Here is a 22,255-nt window from a genome sequence, read left to right as displayed (position 1 = left end):
CTTAAAAATCAGCTTCAGTCCCTATTACATCTCCTCTGGCATTAATGAGCTGAAATAAACATTAATGATCTCATTGGAAATGGAGGAGTTCCAAAGAAGCATCAGCAATATCACTAGCTGGATCTTACAGTGTCTTTATGAGGGATGTTTATGTTCACAAGTACTGACTCCAAGAAGGCAGGTCGAACAAAAAGATGGATTTTCACAGCAACTGGTGAATCCCATTAAAAAGACACAAGTTTCACATAAAAGGATGAATAGCCGAACATTAAAAGCAACCAGTTTAGGATTTATTAGCTAAAAAGATTTATGTGTCTTAAGTGCACTAATTTGGTTACACACCAGTAAGAGATAAATCATTCAACTTATGTTGACATGACCTGCAGAGCAGGCAACAGGGAGAAAACAGCCACTAAGGAAATACAACTCAGACACAGCTAAGTAAAAACAAAGCTCAATTACAGGCTTAACTATAAGAGTTATGTTCCAACAAATGAGCAGTACTGAGAGACATGGTATGTAACCTACAGAATGTTCAATAGTCACTTTCACAATCCAAACAAGTTACAGAGCCAACAATATGCAGACCACCAAGGAAGCCAGACAACAGAAAGGAGCAGAGAGGAAGCACAGGCCTCAGTTTATCCACATAATTTCAACCGCAGCTTTATCACAACTGATCCGGAATACCAGCAAATTTAACATCCCGTGACTGCCTTTCATCCTTTATGATTTACTGCAGCATTGAAGATTAACATTAATGAATGTAAATATAAATTTGACAGTCAAGAAATAACATTATTCTAGCTAACTGCAGACAATGGAAGTGTTAACATAAATCATAACATAAAACATTAAAAAAAAAAAAAAAACCTTGCATGAAAAAAGGCTGATATTGCCTTTCATCCAACCCTCGCATAAGAGAGAGAACGAAACAGCAACATGGAAAAGATCACAAGCAGGAAGACGCAAAAAACAGACGATTTACGTCTAACAGCATTAAATCGTTGTTGAATATATGAAAACCCTGTTTTTACATGTGTCAACTGCAAAAACACTTAAACAGGCAAAACACTAAGACTCACTGGCTGACAAACAACCGTACTGAACTCTACACAAAAATATTGTGTACGGTGCAATGATTAATGTTTAAAGGGAAATGAATGGCTTTTACTGTGCATCTCCTTTATGGGATTCACGATGCATCAAGTCCCCATTCATGTGGCTGTAACTCAAGATGGACTGGGTGTAATGGACTGAGTCCACTTGTAATGTACTAAGCGGCCAGACGGCTCACTCTCTCTGAGTTTTGCAGCTGCTACTCTGTGTTTGTGTGAAACTGTCTGTTGCAGCTGGCCTGCTCGCATGAAGACAAGTCGAGTTGGTGAGGCACTCGCACAGCTTTGAAAGAGTGACAATAACAATGTGTATAAATAACACAGATACTGATCCAGAAGCTGTAACCTCCAGGGATGTGTATGTGTGTGTGGGGAGGATGATAATAATAAAAATGTAAAAAAAAAAAGAAATTCCAGTTTCTCTAATGGCCACTTGAAGCTGAATGACCAACTTCAACAATGTAAAATAACATGTTTACTGCCTTGTACAGAAAACTGTTTTGGTCTTTACAGCCAATAATAACTCCATAACAACTCATTCAAAGCCACAACTCATCCACCTGGTTACTGTTAAGACCTAAAATTAGGGGCGTGGCTACTTTGAGTGACGGCTGACGATTTACGAGCTCATCCATGAAGTAGCAAAGCTGTGGATTTAGTGTACTAGTATTATTTCATCCACAATCTCTTATTAGCAACTATCTGTGAGTGGTTAGCGTGTTAGTTTTGATACCTTAGCCCTCCACACTTTGATTCAAACATTGGCTTTACATTCAGCTTTTAGAAACAGTCTGTGTGTGATCCTAGACTTGACTGCGACAGTGCCATGCCTCTAGTCTAATGAGTTGTGGCATTGGCAAAAATTCAAGCTTCCACTGGGATTTTGTTGTTGTTTTTTTGTTTTATGCTGGAAAAACAGACAGTTGTGTCCATGTTTCAGAGATGTATCTGAGCTTTAAATAAATGGTAGGACACAATCAGGTATTTTCATGTGTTCTTTGAAATAATAAACATAATGCAAGCAGGAGAAAAACTGCAACAAGAACTGCATTTTCAAATCATTAATTGTGAAAACTCAATCTCTAAGAACATGATTTACTTGCAACGTGAGCACACATTTTATTCGAAAATTTACTCAGGAGTTTCTTCAAGGCTAAAGTCTTCACCAGACAGTAAACATGGGCCACATGAGCCCTTTAGTGGTAGGCGCTGACAAATAAATATGAGCAGTGTGACAAGTTCACCTCATTATGAGCTCACCTCCCATCGCTTACTTAGTGACAGATTTGACTAGGAACAGTCGATGCAAAACGAAATGACAGTGTCAAAACAAAGTCCTCGCAGCAAGTAGCAAGGCTCAGTCATTATCTCTTAGCAGTTCCAACTGTCTCAAGTCTCAGTTGCTGTTGTTTACCTTCAATATAGCCACTGGTGACAGGACTAAAGTATTCCAAGTTAGCTGTCAATGTCAGCAGGTTGCTTTCCTATAACAAACGTTTGAGTGTTCCCCCCAAATAAAGCACAATTTTTTCTGATTCTTGTATAACTATTTTCATGTTTTTAATTCATAACTACTAATTATATTTTTGTATTTTTTTTTTGTTCCTATGGGAAAAAGTCAAAACACTGACAATGAAAATTGTAAATCAGTGCATTAATTACACTGGAATATTAGTCAATTGAAATCTGTAGAAAACTGAAACAAACAGAATAAATTTAGGAGAGAAAAGCAAAAGCACAAGGCAAAAACACAGAAAAGGAGACAAAAAACAAAAGGGGAGAAGAAAAAAATGAAGCCAACAACATTCCAGTGCAGTGTTTGGTATTGTGCAAGCTCTGGGAGAGTAGCTGCAGTCTGGCCTGGGAAAGAGCCACTGCAGGTCCCCTTGGGAGACCAACCCGCTGGCCTCCAGACAAACACCAGTGGAGTGGCAGAGCAGACATAGCCAGATGTGTGGGAGTGCACAATACAAACAAAAAGAACACATGCATTTAATGGCACGCGCACACACACACAATTATACACCCACGTCCACTCACATCCACTAAATTCTATTGTAAATAAATAAAGCTGAGGGTTTTTTTTCTTTTAAAATAAAAAAAGGAATCATAAAAAAATATGACTATGATTAGCTATTTGGAAATTGTTAAACAGAAGTAAAATTAATTGTGCAAGAAAGCTGCTGATTATCATAAAAGCTGTGAAAAAACAAATAATGAGTCAGAACAGCCAGACCAGCAGGAAGCTGCTATGTACATACAGCACATGAAGCTTACATAGAAGACTGTTTTACTCTAATGCACTAGGGCCAAATATATATAAATTAATGTTGTTAAATATTATGTGTTCATGTTATGTGCTTCAAGTAGAATACAGAAAAGATACACGCCCCTAACCATCTAAAACTAATAGCAATAACTTCAAGAGGTCATTGAACATTGTTAATATACATACGGCTGCTTCTGTATCACTAATTGACTGCTTTCACATAGTTGTACTTCCAGAACTTCTACCTGATCACATGAATTCTGAACTGGAAAAATTCTTCTTAGCTTATGGAAAAATTCAGCAGTATGAATTTTGTATGCAAGTTCCATATGAGATTCATACTATTTCTCTGTATAATCCCAGTGGAGGCAAAACAATAGAGGACAATGAAAAATAAGTTCATCTCTTTGACTTTTCACTTGTGCTCATCAACAATTAAATATGTTTTTATATTTATCTTTGTTTAATCAATGTCTAAGGGCCAGCTGAGACTGAAAAGGTACAAAAATGTAAACTTAAATTTCACATAGTGCTTCTACAAAAAATGCACAAAAAATTAAAGCCTGAATCAGTTGCACACAAGCGTAACACTGCAGCTGATTTCTATTAACACAAAAATCTGCTGTAGGTCTATAAATAACAAGCGTCGCATTGGATGATTTCTCCGTTTCACCCACACTGCCACACCAACACGCACATATTCTCTCATACTCACTCACACTCTCCACACTGGTGTAAAACTGATACAGTTATTAGCCAGGGGCAGGCTGGTGATAACTGTGGAGAGCTCATGAAGGCTTTCTTTCCCCCTCTGACTAAAATGCTCCGCCTGCTTCCACTACCTCCACCGTGTGAAACAGAGGCTTGTTGGCACCAGGAAGCAGTGAGGGTAGTATCGTGCTGAGAGCTGGATATCCCTCGGGTGCTAGTGGGGGGGCGGTGAACAGCAATCTGTTGGGATCACAGCAAATTCTTTTGGCTTCAAGACTGTAACATCACACTTACACATGCTTGCTAAAAGTGCCTTCAATAGTTGCAGCATTTTGTGGCAAGGCGAGTAGTGAGAGGCAGACAGGCAGCCACACAGCCCCTCCCTGGCTAGCAGGTGAACTCATTTGCAGTAGCACAACTATGGAGTCTTATTTGTGTCGAAATAGGCGCAGAAGACAAAACACAATAATGAGCAATTCATTTCACAGCTGCAGGTATTCAAATTCAACAATCTGCACGCGTACAACTCAACACAGCTCAGCACAAAGACGCATCACACATTCGAGGGGGTGCTGTGGCAGATTCACGCTCACGCAGGCGGCTCTAATCTCAAAGATGAATTCTGCTTGCTCGACTCAATCTGACTTTTGGTAGCTTGGAGGGCAGAGTCCAAAGGAAGAAGGGCTTAATGTGATTGGTGGCTTTCAAAGCAGTGACACTGCAAGTTCTGTGATTGACAGGTTCAATTTACAGTGTTAAACCAAGTTACACTGTGGAAGTAAATTCAGTGCTATTTTAACCCATATAAGAATCTGCCGAAATAGCTATCATCAGATGTTACCACTGCTACATAGCAACTATCACTGGATTACCTTGGTGCTGCAAAAACCTTGAGGATTCAAAGCCAAGTCATGCAGCCTCTTCCCTCCTGTCCTATTACTCTGCTACAAAATTCTAAAACTAGTAAGAAACTTCGAAACCAGGTCAGTAAAGCTTTCATTTCAACAGCCACTTCTGAGGCTGCATTGAACAGCAGCTGGCTTTTTTAGGCCTGGCACTTCTTCTACTGTCCACTTGTCCAGTTTCCTAAGTTTAAAAAAAACAAAACACTGCACAGTATGCCGAGATATACCAAGTTTTCGATAGTTTCAGTAAATCTTTGGCACCTTGTTGGCATAAAAATGCTGTGTTATACCTGTCAAACTATGTTCTCTGACATTTTTCATAGATTAAACAGCAGGAATGGGAATTAATCTATTTTAGTGACAGGCTGGTAGTAACAAAGGATACAAACTGGTTCTTTGTGAAGTTGCCTGTTATGTGTAGACAAAACACTGAACAGTCAGGTGCTATTGCTCAAGACCACTTTCAAAAAATTATAAAAACGACTGAATCATTGGAAGAGAAATGTAAAGAAATGAGGGATGCCATCAAAGCTTCTAGAGGGTACTGTATGTCCTTTTCAACTGCTTTCAAAAGCAGCTAGATGTTATACACAATACATCTGTTAAACTCTTTCTGTGGCATCCCCATTAAAAGAAACAGTAATTAATAATAACTACTAAATATTCTGGTGATACAATTGTGTGAGACAAATAATGTATATACAGCAAAATACTAACAAAGAAGGAGGAAGATATAAAAAAGCTTACATTGATTGATTGATTGATTGGTAATTTATTTCAACATGTGAACAATATACAAGTACATTTAGAAAAGAAATGAGAGAAAAAAAAAATATACTATACAAATTACATACAAAAAAACATTCTGATTAATTTACATGTTGAAAGGGAGTGGGAAGAAGTACACACTTATTTAATCCCACCCCTGTCCCATAAATTATCAGTTAATATTTAGTCAGCTTCCTTACTGATATAATTTGTAATAAAAATAGTGAACAGATTTCTGATATACTATATACTATAATATCACATCATGAATTTTTTGTTTGTTTGTTTTTAAATAGAGACATTCACTTAATTTAAATATTTTCCTTTTCTTTATAGATCGAGAAGATCATATTTTTATAACTCTTTTTGAACAGTTTTATGTTTGGACATTGCTTTAATTCCATATTCAGCCTGTTCCATAGTTTCACTCCATGAACAGAAACACAAAAGCCTTTTCTTGTAGTACGTACCTTCATTGTTTTGAAGTTACAAAAACCCCTTAAATTATAACTTCCTTCTTTCAAAAAAAACATACTCTGAATATTACCTGGCAGTTCTTTATTTTTTGCTTTGAATAGAATTTGTGCTGTTTGGAATTTCACTATATCGTCAATTTTCAATATTTCAGACTGCAAAAATAGTGAGTTTGTATGTTCCCTATAACCTGCATTGTGGATGATTCGAATTGCTTTCTTTTGAAGAGTAAAAAGTGAATGTAATGTGGTTTTATAGTTATTGCCCCAGACCTCTGCACAATAGCTTAAGTATGGTGAAACCAGTGAACAGTATAGAATATGAAGTGATGTTCTGTCGAATACCTGTTTTGCCTTGTTTAGTACTGCAATGCTTCGTGATACTTTGGAATGAATATATCTTACGTGAGCTCTCCAGTTAAGTTTTTCATCTATTATTACCCCCAGAAATTTATTTTCACTGACTCTTTCAATATCAACACCATTTATTTGAATCTTTGCATTTGTATTTAAACTACTATTTCCAAATAACATAAGTTTAGATTTATTCAAATTTAATGATAATTTATTTTTATCAAGCCAGAAATTCACTTTACTTATTTCATTAGTCATATCCTCCAATAAATTCTGCAGATCATCACCAGAGCAAAAAATGTTTGTATCGTCAGCAAAGAGAACCATTTTTAATACTTTGGACACTTTACAGATGTCGTTAATGTACAAGTTGAAGAATTTTGGACCCAAAACTGACCCTTGGGGTACACCACAAGCAATGTCCATACATAAGGAGCAACCACCATTTATTTTCACAAACTGCTTTCTGTCACTTAAATAACTCCGGACCCAATCTAAAACTACCCCTCTGACACCATAACGTTCCAGTTTTCTTATTAATATATCATGATCTATAGTGTCAAATGCCTTTGTCAAGTCTATGAATAACCCAGCCACATATTGCTTTTTGTCTATGGAATTTGTGATGTATTCTATTGAATCTAATAGTGCCGATGATGTTGATCTGCTTGATCTGAATCCGTACTGACTCTCAGTGAGTAGTTTATGTTTATCTATAAATTTTTCCAGTCTGTTTTTAAACAGTTTTTTCGAGAACTTTTGAGAATTGGGGTAGTAAAGAGACAGGCCTGTAGTTTGTGAAATGGTGTTTGTTTCCAGATTTGTATAGAGGTATAACTTTTGCTATTTTCATTCTGTCTGGAAATCGACCAGTTTGAAATGATAAATTACAGATGTATGTAAATGGTTTTATAATAGCCTCAATGACTCTTTTAACCACTATCATATCAATATCATTACAATCCAAAGATTTGTGATTTTTACATTTTTTGACAATTTCAAGAACTTCATTTTCATCAACGGCTGTGAGAAACATAGAATATGGATTTCTGTCAATCAGTGTATCGGGTTTTTCCTGTGCTTTCCCAGGATGAGTGATTGTTCTTGCTAAATTTGGTCCAGCAGTTACAAAGAATTCATTGAGACTATTTGCCACAACATCCATATTGTATTCTTCATGGTCATTACAAATGAAATACTTGGGATAGTTCTTTTGTCCAGTCCCACATTTTATAACACTGTTCAGGATTTCCCATAATCTTTTATTATTATTTCTATTTATATCTAATTGCTTCTTATAGTATTCCTTTTTACTAAATCTAAGTATATTAGTTAACCTATTTTTATATCTTTTGTATCTGATTTCAGCATCTTTAGTTCTCGTTCTTAAGAACTCTCTGTATAGAGCATTTTTTTTTATACATGCATTTTGCAGACCTTTTGTTATCCATGGACAGTCCATATATTTCTGTTTCCTACTATATTGCTTTATTGGACAGTTGGTATTGTACAGTAATGTAAATATTCTAAAGAATTTATTATAAGCACTATTAACGTCCTGTTCCTGATATACTTCACCCCAGTTTTCCTTCAATAAATCTTTTTTAAATGCATTCATTCTTTCTTCTGTTCTTACTCGTCTGTACTCTTTTTTACTGTCCATTTTATTGATCTTGTAATTCCTATCATAGATTGTAAAAATTGGAAGATGGTCACTTATGTCGTTAATCAGGAGTCCACTTACAGTCTTATTTTCAATGTCATTTGCAAAAATGTTGTCTATGAGAGTTGCACAATGTGATAAAGTATATATACATTACATGTATGTAAAATACAGCACTGATTAAAAATGGTTACTCTTGCACAACTTGCCTATCCAGGCTTTAGTCTTTCTGGAGGACAAGCATTTCCATGTATAGGCTGAATATATAGGAAGCTCCAAGAGACAGAAACAGCCTCAAGACAGAACTGAAGCTCCTGGAAAAAATGTGTCCTACTTTCTTCAAAGAACAATCGCCTGTTTCTTCTACAGCGCTCAACTCTGGGAGAAATGAGAAGTGGGGGACAGATTTGATAACAGCTCCCAATTACCATCAATAAAAAGAAACTGTGTTTCTTTGAGTGAAGAAATTCTCCCTCTCTCTTCCCATGGTGGTTTTGGACTGTGTTAGGCTGATGGTAATGGGGGCCAAGCTTATTTCACTAATGATTTAACCATGCTTTTGTCTGTTTCTCTGCCTGCTAACTGTGTCCTCTGGAGAACAGCTATGCTAATCCAAAAATCTGGCTTCAGTTTAGAAAGCACTCACAGCTGTTTTCATGTGTTGTGTGAAATCCAGGAGTATTTTTGAGGTGACAGATATTGGTGCAGAAAATAAATAAATTAAAAGAAAAAAAATCAGGAAAGTAAAAGTTAGAGAAAGAAAAGAGAAACTATATCTCTGATCAATTTTATCATTTTCAACATTTTCTAGCTTTTGGGGGACAGAGACCTTCGGTTTTTGCAATGTGAGCAATAATCTCTTTCTGTAGCTTTGAGGATGGTGATAAGGCACGGGCCAAGAAATGATGCTGGCATCTAGAGCTTGGAAGAGAATACCACATCATCCAATTAAACTGAACATAACACCATCCCAGCTCTCAACTGCCAAGTGCAAAACAAACTAACAGCAGCAGAAACTAATGGATGCTGGAGAAGGCGGAGGCATCAAGAGAGGGCTAATGCCATCCTGCGCCACTAACTTGTCCAGGTAAAATGCACACAGGAAAAAGACAAGAAGATCCCTATGAGTGGAAAGTTTTGAAAGAGACAGTCTGTGTTTGCTTTGTACAACACCTTTGCCTTCGCCTGAACAAGCATTTCCTCCCCCTTGCTTCCTCCGACCAGCCACGGATAGTTTGAATTGGTGCAGTGTGTGAAATTAAGCCTGACGGGTCTCATTAACAAAAGCCAGTCAGTATCTTTTCCCCCTTGGCATAGCTGAGATTTGGAAAAAGTGTCATTTCAGCAGCAATACTGGAATTTTTGCATTTGCCACATGATTCACTTTTTCTAAGCAGATTTAGGAATTAAGGTCAACAGCAAAAATTATGAGAATTTTTTTTTTACTGTGATTTCTTTTTCCTGCTAAAATATGGGGAGGATATTTGTTATTTTACTTGGCTTCAAGCCCATGCCTCGTTTCAAGAAAAGTGACCCAACACAGTGCGCATGTAGCCTTAAGGTCTCAGCACAATGCACCAAATAAAAGCAAGTGTTGCAGAGAAGATAGGACTAGTGGTTCTTTGTGAAAGGTTAAGTACAGCACATGAAGTATCTATTGTCATTATCCACACAAACAGTAACATCTGTGGTGGGAGCTGTGGAGATGGAGGCACATGCAAACAGACCAGGACCTAAACCTGCTGAGACACAGCAGCACAGATGGCTGCTTTTTATCCAGCTGGCACTGAGACATATGGAAACAGAGATCATTAGTGAGGTAATAAGTGCATGACAGTGTTAGCAAAGGTAAGTTAGTCATCAACAAAAGGCTTTTAACTAGCAGAAAAAATTGGATCAGCATGGATTACTAAGAGAAACACTGTTTATGAATTTCAGCATTTCCCTGATCAGTCCCATCCTTTTGATATTTGCAGTTGGTCAAAAGACTCTGTGTGTTTTACCATCTTTAAGCTCACGTAACAGTTGTTATGAATAGATTTTTATGAGACCTTAATAAGATAATATTTTTATTGCCACAAGTCATAGATTACTCAGCTACTCTGACTCTGTTCGGATCACCTGGTTGTCATGTTTATGGCTTTCCAAACACATGTTGCAGGGAAGTTCTCTCTGGTGGGCAAAATACACAACATCAACAGTAGCAACATGAGCTCCTAATTTTTCTTTTTAGGTGTTCATTCATCAGCTGTACTGGCATTTGTCAGCAAATAGCTAAAATCGGCAGATCTATCGGATGAGCTCTAGTGCCAAGCACAAGAAATAGATACCCATGTGTTTGCAAAGGTACAGCTGTGAAAAATATGTTGAGACCAAATGAATGAATGAAAGAGAGGGTGAATCAGGAATTAACATTTAACATATATAACCCCTATAAAATCTAATGTTTACTTTGTAGGAAATCTAGTTTTCATTGTTCTTTTTCAAAACATATGTGCAAAACATAATGTCACAGAGATGTCGGATAATCACTATTTAATTTTTACTGCAAGTATCAAACTCATCCTAAACAATATACACATTAAATACAATCAATTTACTATCAAATCAATTCAAAACTATCACAATGTTCCTCCATTTAAAAGGTAATCGGATGCATGAATGCAAAAACGAGTGGTACTGAAAGGAAAAAGTAAGCTCATCTCCCATCCAACACCAGACTAATTGAAAAAGTGTGTCTAGCACTAAAGCCAAAGATAAAAAAAATACTGCTGCATTCATGGCTTCTGAATTTATATAGGCGGAGGAGGTGATGGCTATATTTTAAGTACTTTTTACTAGGAGATTTAATTTACCACAGGGGGGAAAAACAGCATACATGAGTTATTAAAGCAGAGTATTTGCATCTTCAAGTATGCCCCGAGACGATCTATATGCCTTCACTTCCTATACATGATTCCATTGGCTGCTACTTCAGTTATTCAGGTCAGTTTTCACAAAGCCAGTTATGAAAGGAAAAAGTGCTACAGTAGCTGTTATAGATATCTTACATGCCATAATATGGATAGAGTATTGCACTAATAGGCAAACTGCAATGCTAGGAGCTGTAATATGACAACCAGTAAGTCATCAAGTGGTGAACAGTGGCAGCGTGTATACAGTTTCTGCTTTGAAGAGAGACAGTATTTCAGTACAAATGCAGCACAGGGAACAGAAATAGCAAAACGGTGAAAGAAAAATAAGAGACGAATCACAGAAAGACTTCAATCCGTGGGGAGAAATCAGACTCTTTGGGTATCGACTTGAAGAAGTGACAAAACAGAACTGCAAATAAAACACTGGAGAGGCACACACTACAAAGGACAAGTCGAGACTTTGGTTTTTGATGAGTTAAAGTGTATTATTCTGTATGGGCTCACCTAACAACCAAGAAAAGTGCATGAGAAAAACACAGAGAGACAAACAGACCAACACACTCATTCTCAGACAAACCAGAAGCAAACTCACAGTGCAATGAATCAAGCAGCACCACTGCCAGCCATGGAGTCCCAGTTGGTGAAGCAGAGAACAGCTACTGCTGGAACCTGCAGATGACAGAGACACAGAAGGCAGAGAAGGACAAGATAAACAAAATGCACGACAGTGTGACGAAGGGAATAATAAGGGGTGGGCGACGGGAAGGGAAGACAGACAAAGTCAAACAAAGATGGAGGAAAAGAAGGGGAGAGAGCATTTTGTTGCTTTGCCTAAAGCAGATCTCTAAACATTGAGGCTCATTTTCAGAGCAAGTCATTGTTCTGGCAGTGTAACAGAGCAGATATCAGATTTACTGGTACACTGATCACCCAGGCAAAGTCATCCAAAAGCCATAGACGACAATCTATTAAACAAATGAAGAAAACACAGTGAATATCAACTCATTTGAGTTTCAAGTCGCCCCGATGGCTTGTTCTTAGCATCAGTCTCTCGTGTTTATCCTACAGTTGGACGAACACTTTTCAATCAATCTTCTTGTTAAACAGTACAAAAAAGTATGTTGTTGGCATTAAGCTAACCTGTTTTACTGGGGTTTTACAGATATACTGTATGTACTTGACTTTGTAAGCGCTTCAACATGCATGTACAAGTTCATCAAAATATAAAAACTGTGGAATCATTTTTCACTGTTATGATTATTTATGTAGTTTACAATAAAACTCTTACATACTTTTTCCTTTCTCCACGCACCTTGAACTGAATATGATACCTCCATTTCTTCATTCTAACGCCCCTATTTAACTGTACAATCTGTTCAAGGTGTTGTATTAGGTGCAATATATGTGGCTGTACTATTTGTTGCTATGCGACTAAGGAAAATTTAGGAAAATAATGCAAAAGCATCCCCCCGTATTAAGAATTCAATCACTATAAACCGCTCTGCACCAATGCATCCGAGGACAATGCGTCTCTTTTAGGAGGATAAAAATAACAGCAGTCATCTCAGGGGCTCCGCTTTTTTTGTTCATTTATTCACTTTACAATGGAAAAAAAAAGATCTGTCAAAAATTGAATGAGGAGACAAGATGGAGAAAATATCCTCAGATGTTATGCTGTGAAAAAACTGCTAGCATACATGTTTGGTATCAGAGGCAAACCTTTGAGGTCACACTACTTTGAACTTAGATGTTTTTCCAGAATCATAACTGCAGAAACCTCTGAATTGTTTCTACTATGAGGTCTAGTACAACAAAAGACACTGGCAAACTTCAGTTTGCTCACTTGTTAGGAAAAAAAGCCCAAAAGTTACGACCCAAACTGCTGCATGGGTCTGGGAGTTGAAATGTGGTTCACATATTTCTGCCCATTACCAGTCAGGATGTCAAATTAAATAATCCAGCAGACTCATTTCTATGGTTTTAGAAAAGACTTGGTCACAACTACTTTTGTTTGTTTACTACTTTTGTGGTCTTTTTCTCCCTTGTGTTACGCCGTCTCTGGTACTGACTGCATTACTGGAGATAGACCAGATGACTGCAATTAGTCTGGTAAGTAAAATAGAAAAACAAAACAGATGGAATTTGCAGGGATTCAACTTTCAGTCAATCCCATGAATTTTGGGTCAGCCAGCAGCCAATCAGTTATGTCATGTCTGCATGTAAAACAGCTAGAGACAGTCCAGTAAAAGAAGAAATTTCAATAAATCTCCAGGCTTTCGGAAAGACATTTAAAGCTCTTCTTTGTATGTTGGCTGCCTTTTGTTCTGTTCTCTAGCCACACGATCCCGCACGTCTTCAATAATATTGACGTCCGGGCTCTGGGGAGCCCAATCCATGACTGATAGTGTTCCACTGTGAGTTTTTCTATCCAGATAGTGTTTTACTGCATTGGCAGCGTGTTTGGCTTGTCAAGATATGCCAAGTTTATAGTTAATAGCTGCTTGGGAATTCATCTGTTTGGGAATTCATTTAGTAATTTTTGTCATTTTAACAAAAGAAACGGGAACAAATTGTTGGTTTTTGTAACAGGCAGTCGGTAACAAAGTGTCTAAACATACAACACTGGTTGATGCCTTGAAGTCTGGGTCTCTTTTATATTTCAATGACTCACAGGAAAGTAGCGGAAGATGGCCCTCTAGATTTTTGCATAGTAGTACATATTGAGCATCTCATATGCTCATATGACTGTTGCTTGTTTTTATATCCAACATGCTGTTAAACTTCTCCTGCGTCACCACTGGACAAAGGCATCAACAAATTATTTGCTGACAGGTCAAAAGATTCTCAGTTAATCAGACTCGGATATATCTGGCACAGAACATAGTGGGTTTTTTTTACCTGACCGCCCAGATCCCCTTCACCTAAAGTACAAAACTGCTAGGTTTGATGGTTATGCTCCACTTAATTTAAGGGATTGCGACATAAGCCTGCATTAAAATGTAAGGCCTGTGTTTTTCTTAAATATGGTGTGTTCAATATAGTATAAGTCTGTGGTTGAGTACAAAGAAACACAGGAAGCTTTTACACAACAACATGGCTCAGTGGAACACCACAGACAAGTCGCCACTTAAATCCTGAGCTTAGCGGCACAGTTGACGCCACACAGGCTGAGAAATTTGCAACTGACACTAAACACGCAGGTCAGTCCGGCTAGCAGATTCAGTCATGTGAACAGTCAGTATAAAGCATTGTATGGTCCCCGGTATCATCTTTACTCTTTCGTTCTGTCATCCGGCTCTATGTTGCCTATATTTCCATAACAACTATCCACAAGTTACTCTGCATCTTGAGCGACAGGGCTTACTGGTCTTGAGCAGATCCCCACAGTGAACAGCCAGTGCTATTCCCTATTTAGGTGAATGGTAACATAGTAAGTGAGCTAGAGCTAAAAAAAAATTAAGAGTTCTCATATCAATCATGTAAGAAAACCCAACGGTATTTGTGTTTTTCCTCAAATGTTTTCACAGATCTTATTACAATGTCAAAGACACACCAAATAATTAGCGCAACCAGTGTACAAGCAATTACTGAAACCTGTCAGAACAGTTTTTGGTTACATTCACAGATCTTTCTTGTAAGATGTCTGCTACTGACTGGCCTTTAACCGTTGAATAAGTAACAAAAAGTATTTCTCAAGACTGCAGCTTGAAGAAAGGAAGGTCTGGAACTCTCAATATGACAGTTTCTGTGAAAAATCCTAATCTTTTCAGACTGGCTCCCTTTCAAAAGTTGTCTAAAAAGAATCGCTCAAGATAAACATGTGGATTTTATGAATAAAACCTCAGTGTTTAGAGATCATTATGCAGCTCAGCTGTTCTCCTGAAGATAATGACTGATTTTCTGCCATCAGCTGATGCTCAAAGAATTTCTGATCTGGTCTTCTTAAAGAGCATGGCAGCACTTGACACAGCAGAAAGAAAGAAAAAAAAAACCCTCCTTGTTGGCTAGCGCTCACTGAAAAGCACTGGCACAGCTCGAGATGGCTCAAGGCAAGACTTTGGGTGGGAGTTAAAATCACTGAAGTTTGGTTTTTTGAGTCTGAAATCATTCTGTATGATTTTTTTACAAATAAAAATAAGTATTTAGACTGTTTTGCCCTGGATGTGCGCATATCAAGATGACCTCAAAACTGGAAGGCTCATCAGGTCAAAGACTACTAGATTTATTTCACAGTCCAGATCCAGCAAGCAGGAGAATGTGTTCATCATCAATTTCTCAATATTGTAGCAGTCCATGTGCAAACCATTACTCACGTCGATTATACGTGCAGTGTTTTAGCACATAACTATCAAAACGCAACTTGAGTATTTGTGGAAATCTCCACACACAGAAAAGGGTCACCCGGAACATTTCACTACTCTTTGTTCCCCCAAGTAAACTTTGTCTTCTGTAGTTTTATTCATCAAATGACTTGCAAATTGAGTAGAAAATATAGTTAATACAAAGCAAAGTTTATGACTGATTTTCTCCTTTAAGCTTTGGTGTCCCCAAATTGCTCATTTGGAGCAATTACAGGCTTGCAGACCTTTGGCATTCCAGCTGTCAATTCACCCCTGAGAAAGTTTCTCCTACACTTCCTGCAGCGCCTCCAGCCAGTTGGATTGGTTGGATGGGCTGTTCTAATGTACCATAGCATAGAGCTGTTCCCACAGCAGCTCAGCTAACGTCAAACTACAGGTCAGTGCTAGCAATTTTATTACAGGCATAATACCAGTTAACTGTTTCTTCTCTGAACAGTTTGTGTACAGTTGTGCAGATAAAGTGCTTTCATGTTATAAAATAAAGGAAGCTTCCTCTGCTCAATCTTGACAGTCACATCATATATAACATTAGCCTTTAATTCACCTGCGAGCCAGATGAAAATTTTGAGGTTGAATAACTTGTAATGCAGAGTCACTGCCCATTAAAATATATGTAAAGATATAAAGAGTCTAGAACTGTGCACAGGGATGTGGACTGAATTATAAACAAAATTACATGTCTTTGGGGTCAGGCTGTGCAACATCAGCTAAGACACAGATTTCTTCCTTAATAGAAAGAAATCTGCTAGAGGAGGACTGTGATTATCCAATACACATAGAGCAAAAATAGTGACCAATAAACCACCAAACAAACATCAATCAGACAGAATTAGCATCATGACTCTCCTCCAAACACAGCTGAGCAAGTACTTTTATTCTTCACATTTGAGCAAACGGTTATTGAATCAGTCATTTCTCCACTTCAACAGAATGCTGGCTTTTTATTTAAAGTTTCATTAAAACTTCATTCATGCTAAAGAAAAAAAAACAACTTTTACTACGGATGCCACTCCCAAGCAGACAGCAGAGCACTCTGATAAATAAAGAGGAGGGGACCCAAGGAGCAAAAAGCTCATGCACTTTAATTTGAATTATTTAATTAATTACTGAAATTTGTTTGCGATCAGTATATTGGCACTAATATTAAAATCAATTTTACAAGATAAATTCAACACTCATACGGATCAGACAAAAAATATCAGGAAGCAGAACATTAACCTTAATTTTTGACTTGTAAAGCTTACGTTACATGAACAGAAAAATGTAAAGCAGAACAGCAATGAGACACTGAAACTGTCTCATTGTGCAACTAAGAAGGCTGCAGCTATTCCAGTGTATAAAGAGCTCTCATTAAAATGTGACCCAGCTTGTCCAAAGCCACACTTCCTTGCTTAATTAGAGGAAGAGTTTGGTCAAGCACCCAAACTCTCTTTTTTTCCAAAAGCTTGACACTCAAGACGGGAGACGGTAATGATGCGCACTCTGGCTCCCTGCCTTTACTTCATCTGATCTGTCCCTTTGCTCACCCTCCTCTGTGGATCACCCTGTCCATCTGTGTTTCTGAGCACATCAGCATGCTAGCAAGCCTCTGCCATTCTGAACAGACAGCAACAGTTGCTGAAGCCTTGGAGGATGTGAAGAGGAGAGAGTTGGGAGTGAACAACACCAACAACAAGAAAAACTGAGAACTACTTACAAAGCAGTGGTATTTATCCGGTCAGTGGATGAGCAGACGAGTGAGAGGGAGAGAGAGCTGCATAACTAATGGAGCAGAGATGAAGCCAGTGTATGAATGAGAGAGAAGGGAGGGACGCAGAGAGGAAAAGCTGGAGCGTAATGTGAGGAGCGAGGGAGGGAAGAGGTATGGGGGGGTTATGATGTGGGAGCCAAAACAGAACAGAAGAGAGGCAGAGAAAAGGAGACTGGTAGAGGAAAAAGAGAGGACACACATATGACAGTAAGAATGTAATCAGCTTGGCTTTTTACATTTAAAGAAGAGAAGGTGGAAAATAGAAAAAATGTGTAGGGTAAAAAAAAATGAAGAGGATGACAGCTAGAGGCAAGATAGACTTGGCCTTTCCCCCTTTTCTTTGAAGAAGTAATTCATATTCAGTCCCCAACGGTCCCGTTTTCCAGGCCAGCAAAGAACTCCTCATGTTGTTCAGGAAGATGATAAAAAAAAAGGGAAGAAATTAGAGAATGAGGCTGAGCTGGATCCTTCCAGCAGAGTTGAATTCCCAAAGAGGCCTATCAAATTCATGATGCCTCTTAACCTTTACATTTTGCAGGCAGGGACAGAGTCGAGCAGCTGTCATCTTCCCCCCACATTGATATTGATTCCTTCATAGGCAACCTCTGGTCTGTTTTACAAATGTGATAGACGTTTCAGTAGCCAAACGGTTTGTATAGTGAATGAGTCTAGACTGTGAAAGTGATCTCCCCACTCTAAACAAGTACTATAAAATATTAAAAGACATGAACCAGTGAAGGAAATCAGTAACGCAGAAGAGTACGACTTTTCAGTGTCCTGAGAATTTGGCGACCTCCAGTCGCCTCAGTTTCTATAAAATGTATTAATAGGTCAGTTAAATAAGCCATATTGAAACAAAATAACAACGAACAAAAAGAACTTAGGACAAAAAGTGAGGGAATCGGTGTTTGACTATTTCTTTAGTGTTTATTAGATTGGAGCCTGAAGAAACACTGGCAATTTATAGTTTATGTATTTAACAAACGCAAGCCTCAGCAGCATGTGGAAGAACCATACATAGCCACAACAGCCTGGCACCACCTCCTCATGCTGGTTACCAGTTTGGTCAACACACGATCACGCTGCCTCCACCAAAAACTGTCACCCTATCAGTGCAGGAATGAGCATAATGGTCTCTGCGTCTTCTCTAAACTTTGATCCTATGATCCGGCTGCTGTAGGCAGAATCTGGACTCGTTGCTGAGCATAACTTCCCTTCATGTTTTTAGTTTGCCGACACCACCGCAAATGGGACTGACAGTGAAGGGCAGTTGTGGCAGATTCCTACATGCTGACAGGGTGAGGAAACTGTCCTTTTCTGATGTCTCATTCTTAGGACATGCACTTTGTCTGACAGGATCCTATATGGAACTTGGAGACGGTACTAGGACTTACGCCAACAAAACAACTTGGTTTGGCAGATAATCAGCTTGAAGTTTTCCCGTGGCACAGGCCCTGTCTAGATCATAGCATGACATGCCTGGAGCAGACACCAACTGACAGCTGTAGTACGGCCCATGCTCACAGGCACCTGATTAGCAGCACCTGGGGCACCAGGAGCTCAGAACAAGAGTCGGTAGCATAATAAGCTGTTTGGGATTGGCAGAGAAGATTTGGCAAGTTTTTCATGAGTGCTACCCACATACTCAACTCTGCTGCTCAACCCATAAATGCATTTTCGTTCCAAATATGGCACAATTTAAGGGGAAAAAAAGGCTTTGCAACAGGATAAGATTTATTTTCTTACCAAGTTTATATTTCATCGGTGGATTAGAGTACAGAGGTAGGACAGCAACTGTGTCCCAAGGTTTCAGAAGCCTACTAAAAATGTTCTGCCAAAGTATGAGCAACTTTTTTTTGTTATATTACTTGCAGTAAAACTATAGCAAAGTGTCTTCCTTACATTGACTAAAAATAAAATAACTTCTGATGATTCAAAGCTATGGATAATTATTCGAAGTCAAACTTGAAACCCATTTCCTCACAAGCAGTAGCCTTAAGTACATCAGGCCCTTTGGCAAAAACCTCAAACTTGATATATACATGACATACAATATCTGCATGCTTTTATTTGAAAATTCATTTCTAGGTCCAGAAAAGCGATTATCCACCCGACAGCTATGACAGGGGTGTCAAACTCATTTTAGTTTACAGGCTACATACAGTGCAATTCAATTTCAAGTGGGTTAAACCAGCACACCATTGCATAACATTTAAAAATAATATCTATATTTTTAAAGAAACTCTCTTTATAGTGTATAAAGCAGGTGATAAACAGTCTGAGAAGCTTTAAGAAAAATAAATGCTAAGAACATGTTTCAGTTTTTCTCACATTCAATCATAATAAAGAAAATCTGTCATAACTCAAAGAAATGCATCAGCATGGCTCCTCGGCCTAACAACGTTCCTCCAAAGTACCATGGCATGCCTTGAGTAATGGAAAACTGTAAAACTGAACATGTGTCAGACCTCTGGCTGATGAAATTAACCAATGCACCCACTGCAAAATACAGCGAAAAGCAAAAAAAAATTATGCCTCAATTTTCTCCAATTATTCAACTTTGCAAGGCCATAACCACTGACCCCGCCTCAGCGCAGTGAACTCCCCTCAATCTTCAAGTAATACACAAAATGTCTACTCAATCAGCAAAAAGCAAACACCCACGCTAAGATCATGTTACCACTGGTTTCTCTTTAGGGGTTGTGACAAGGTAACCAGTTGCTTTTACTTCAACGTTCCTTGCCAAGTCAAATATTGTCAAAAGAATGGGAAGTCTTCAGCACGGCCATCAACACGTCAGCGACTCAAGAGTCCCAACCCATCAGTATATTCCATCGCCCAAATCCCTAGTTTGCAGTGCTGCCTCCACAGTAACTCATTTTTGTGAGACTTGCAAGACAGTTTAAATAAAATGGACGCTATGACTGTTTTAAAAGCAAAAACAGCTGAGAATTCTGACTGAACGTTCCTCACCATTTATATGATGTTTGTAAGAGAGACAGTTTCCTACCAGCTTTTTCCAGTGTTTAGTCTCAATGGCACAGCGCTACTAATTTAGCTTAAAGAGGCCATTTCCTATTGACCACAAAAGGTACTCTGCATGCAGATGTCAGTGCAGTTGGCAGCTGATGTGGTGAGGTCTACAGGGACCCATCATCTGTGCTCACATCTGGACCTTATGCCTTTTATATTCAAGGGCCAGGGTGAATTTTTAGATCAATCTAAGGACCAACAAGGGCATTGTTTGTAAAGAGAGACAAAAACTGGAACGTATTTTATGAAATTAGAACAGCTGTAGACATTTTTACAATGGGTTACAGTGTGGATAGGATTTAAGCTGTCACTGAAATATGTACTTTATGGCATGCACTTTATCATGAGATTAATAATCCGTAAATATTAAAACTGAAAGTGGAAAGGAGGAAACCCAAGTAAAACTCAGCCTTGGCAATTCTTAGGCTTTATTTCAAAGGTTGGTCGCTGAAGTAATGGTGTGCAGAGAAGGCAAATAAAAAACAAAATGATAAAGCCAGGAATGGAGCCAGTAGGACAGAAGATTATAAATGAAATTGAGCCACAGAGTTGTCAGTAATTAACCACTCTCACAAAAAAAGAAGAAAAAAAGGAGAAAAAAAAATCTGAATCGAGCAGGAGGCCTTTGAAGCCTTTAAGGTCACTGACGCTCCTCTATCTCATGCATTAGATTAAAGATATCTCTAAGAAAGTATTGCTGATCTAAGAACTAAAATATGGCTAAGATAACACTTGGTGATATATATATTTTTTCCAATTGCTCTTCATTGTAGCCGATAACGGCACTCATTATCCCTTGAAAGCCTACTAGGAGTAACTTTTGAAGGTTTTTTCTGAACGTGTTCAAACACAGAGTGCTTCTATCACATTTCAGGCCTGTTTATTAAATAAAATGACTGAGTTTCCATCAGAAGTTGTCTTTGGCCATTTTATCATTATAGGTACAAGGGGGGTCATCAAATGTCATCCTGACGAATGCTTGTTCGATTAATACTTGTAAGGGAATCTGACCTGCCTTTACTGTATAAAGCTTCCAATAACCTCCTTTTTCCCTTTTCTTTCAAATGTTACAGAAACTAAAACAACAAAGTTCTAATATGCTGGATTTTTTTGTTTCTATATTTTAAAGCAGATGTACTCCCAAGTTCAGAATATCGAGTGACTCTTGAATCTAACTGTTATACTCTAAAATACTTTATAGTATAAGTTTTAAGGAACACCTCATTTCTTTACATTTTCCTTCCGAGGAGCCAGACTTTGTCATTTGCTAAAGTGCTTCTGAGCAATAGTTCTCGAGGCTTTCTGAAAGTCTATTTTTCTTTGGACATTGACTGCTTCTTCTCTCTTTTTCCATGTTTTTTTTTTTTAATATTTTGAGCAACTTAACTTTACCCTATGAATCATTCAAACATAAAAAAGGCACCTTATTCTCGGGATGAAACCAGTGTTGTCTCTATGTATAACAGGCAACTCGGTAATGAACCATTTTTAAATGGCATCTTTAGGCACTTTGTTTCTAGCAGGTAGCAGTTACTAGCATTGTGGGATCATCTCGACAGGGAGCCGCACAAGCGGGAGCCAACATCCAAAGAAGAGCTCTGGGATATCCTTCAAGAAGTCGGAAAAACTTTTCCTGAAGACTACCTTTAGAAACTACAAGAAAGCTTGTCAAAGAGAGTTTGGACTGTATTGAAGTATAAGGGTGGTTCTACCAAATATTGATTTTCCAACATGTTTGAATTGTACAAAGTCTGTTTCACCTTATATGCTGCATTTCCATTTTTGTTTGCACGTTTCAGTAAATCCTGTTTTCAAATTGAAATATTAAGAAAGAAGGAGTGGTTCAAGACTTTTGCAAAGTCCTGTAAACCAGCCTGTGAGCATATTTGATGTTAAACGGTTTCCAAGAAAAATGCCTGTGGTTAGACACCATTA

At 38.1% G+C, this 22,255-nt stretch overlaps 1 protein-coding gene across 2 annotated transcripts in view; it reads right to left on the bottom strand.

Moving 5' to 3' along the window:
• The window catches only part of peak1 (pseudopodium-enriched atypical kinase 1), a 103,377-nt gene that overhangs the window by 42,053 nt on the left and 39,069 nt on the right, over positions 1-22,255 (bottom strand). The window contains exons 1-2 of one of the 2 annotated variants that reach the window (XM_082542094.1): positions 17,234-17,302; positions 11,769-11,845 (exon numbers count right to left, since the gene is read on the bottom strand). The gene's annotated coding sequence lies outside the window, so the exon portion shown is untranslated. Of the gene's footprint in view, positions 1-11,768; positions 11,846-17,233; positions 17,303-22,255 lie in introns of those variants that run through there. The other variant, XM_082542093.1, reaches the window with a different exon arrangement.

The sequence above is a fragment of the Aulonocara stuartgranti genome (genome assembly GCF_965226115.1).
Source record: "Aulonocara stuartgranti genome assembly, chromosome: 7".
NCBI lineage: Eukaryota > Metazoa > Chordata > Actinopteri > Cichliformes > Cichlidae > Aulonocara > Aulonocara stuartgranti.
The sequence above is the reverse complement of the archived record's forward strand: the minus strand, read 5'-3'. Positions and strand labels throughout refer to the sequence as shown.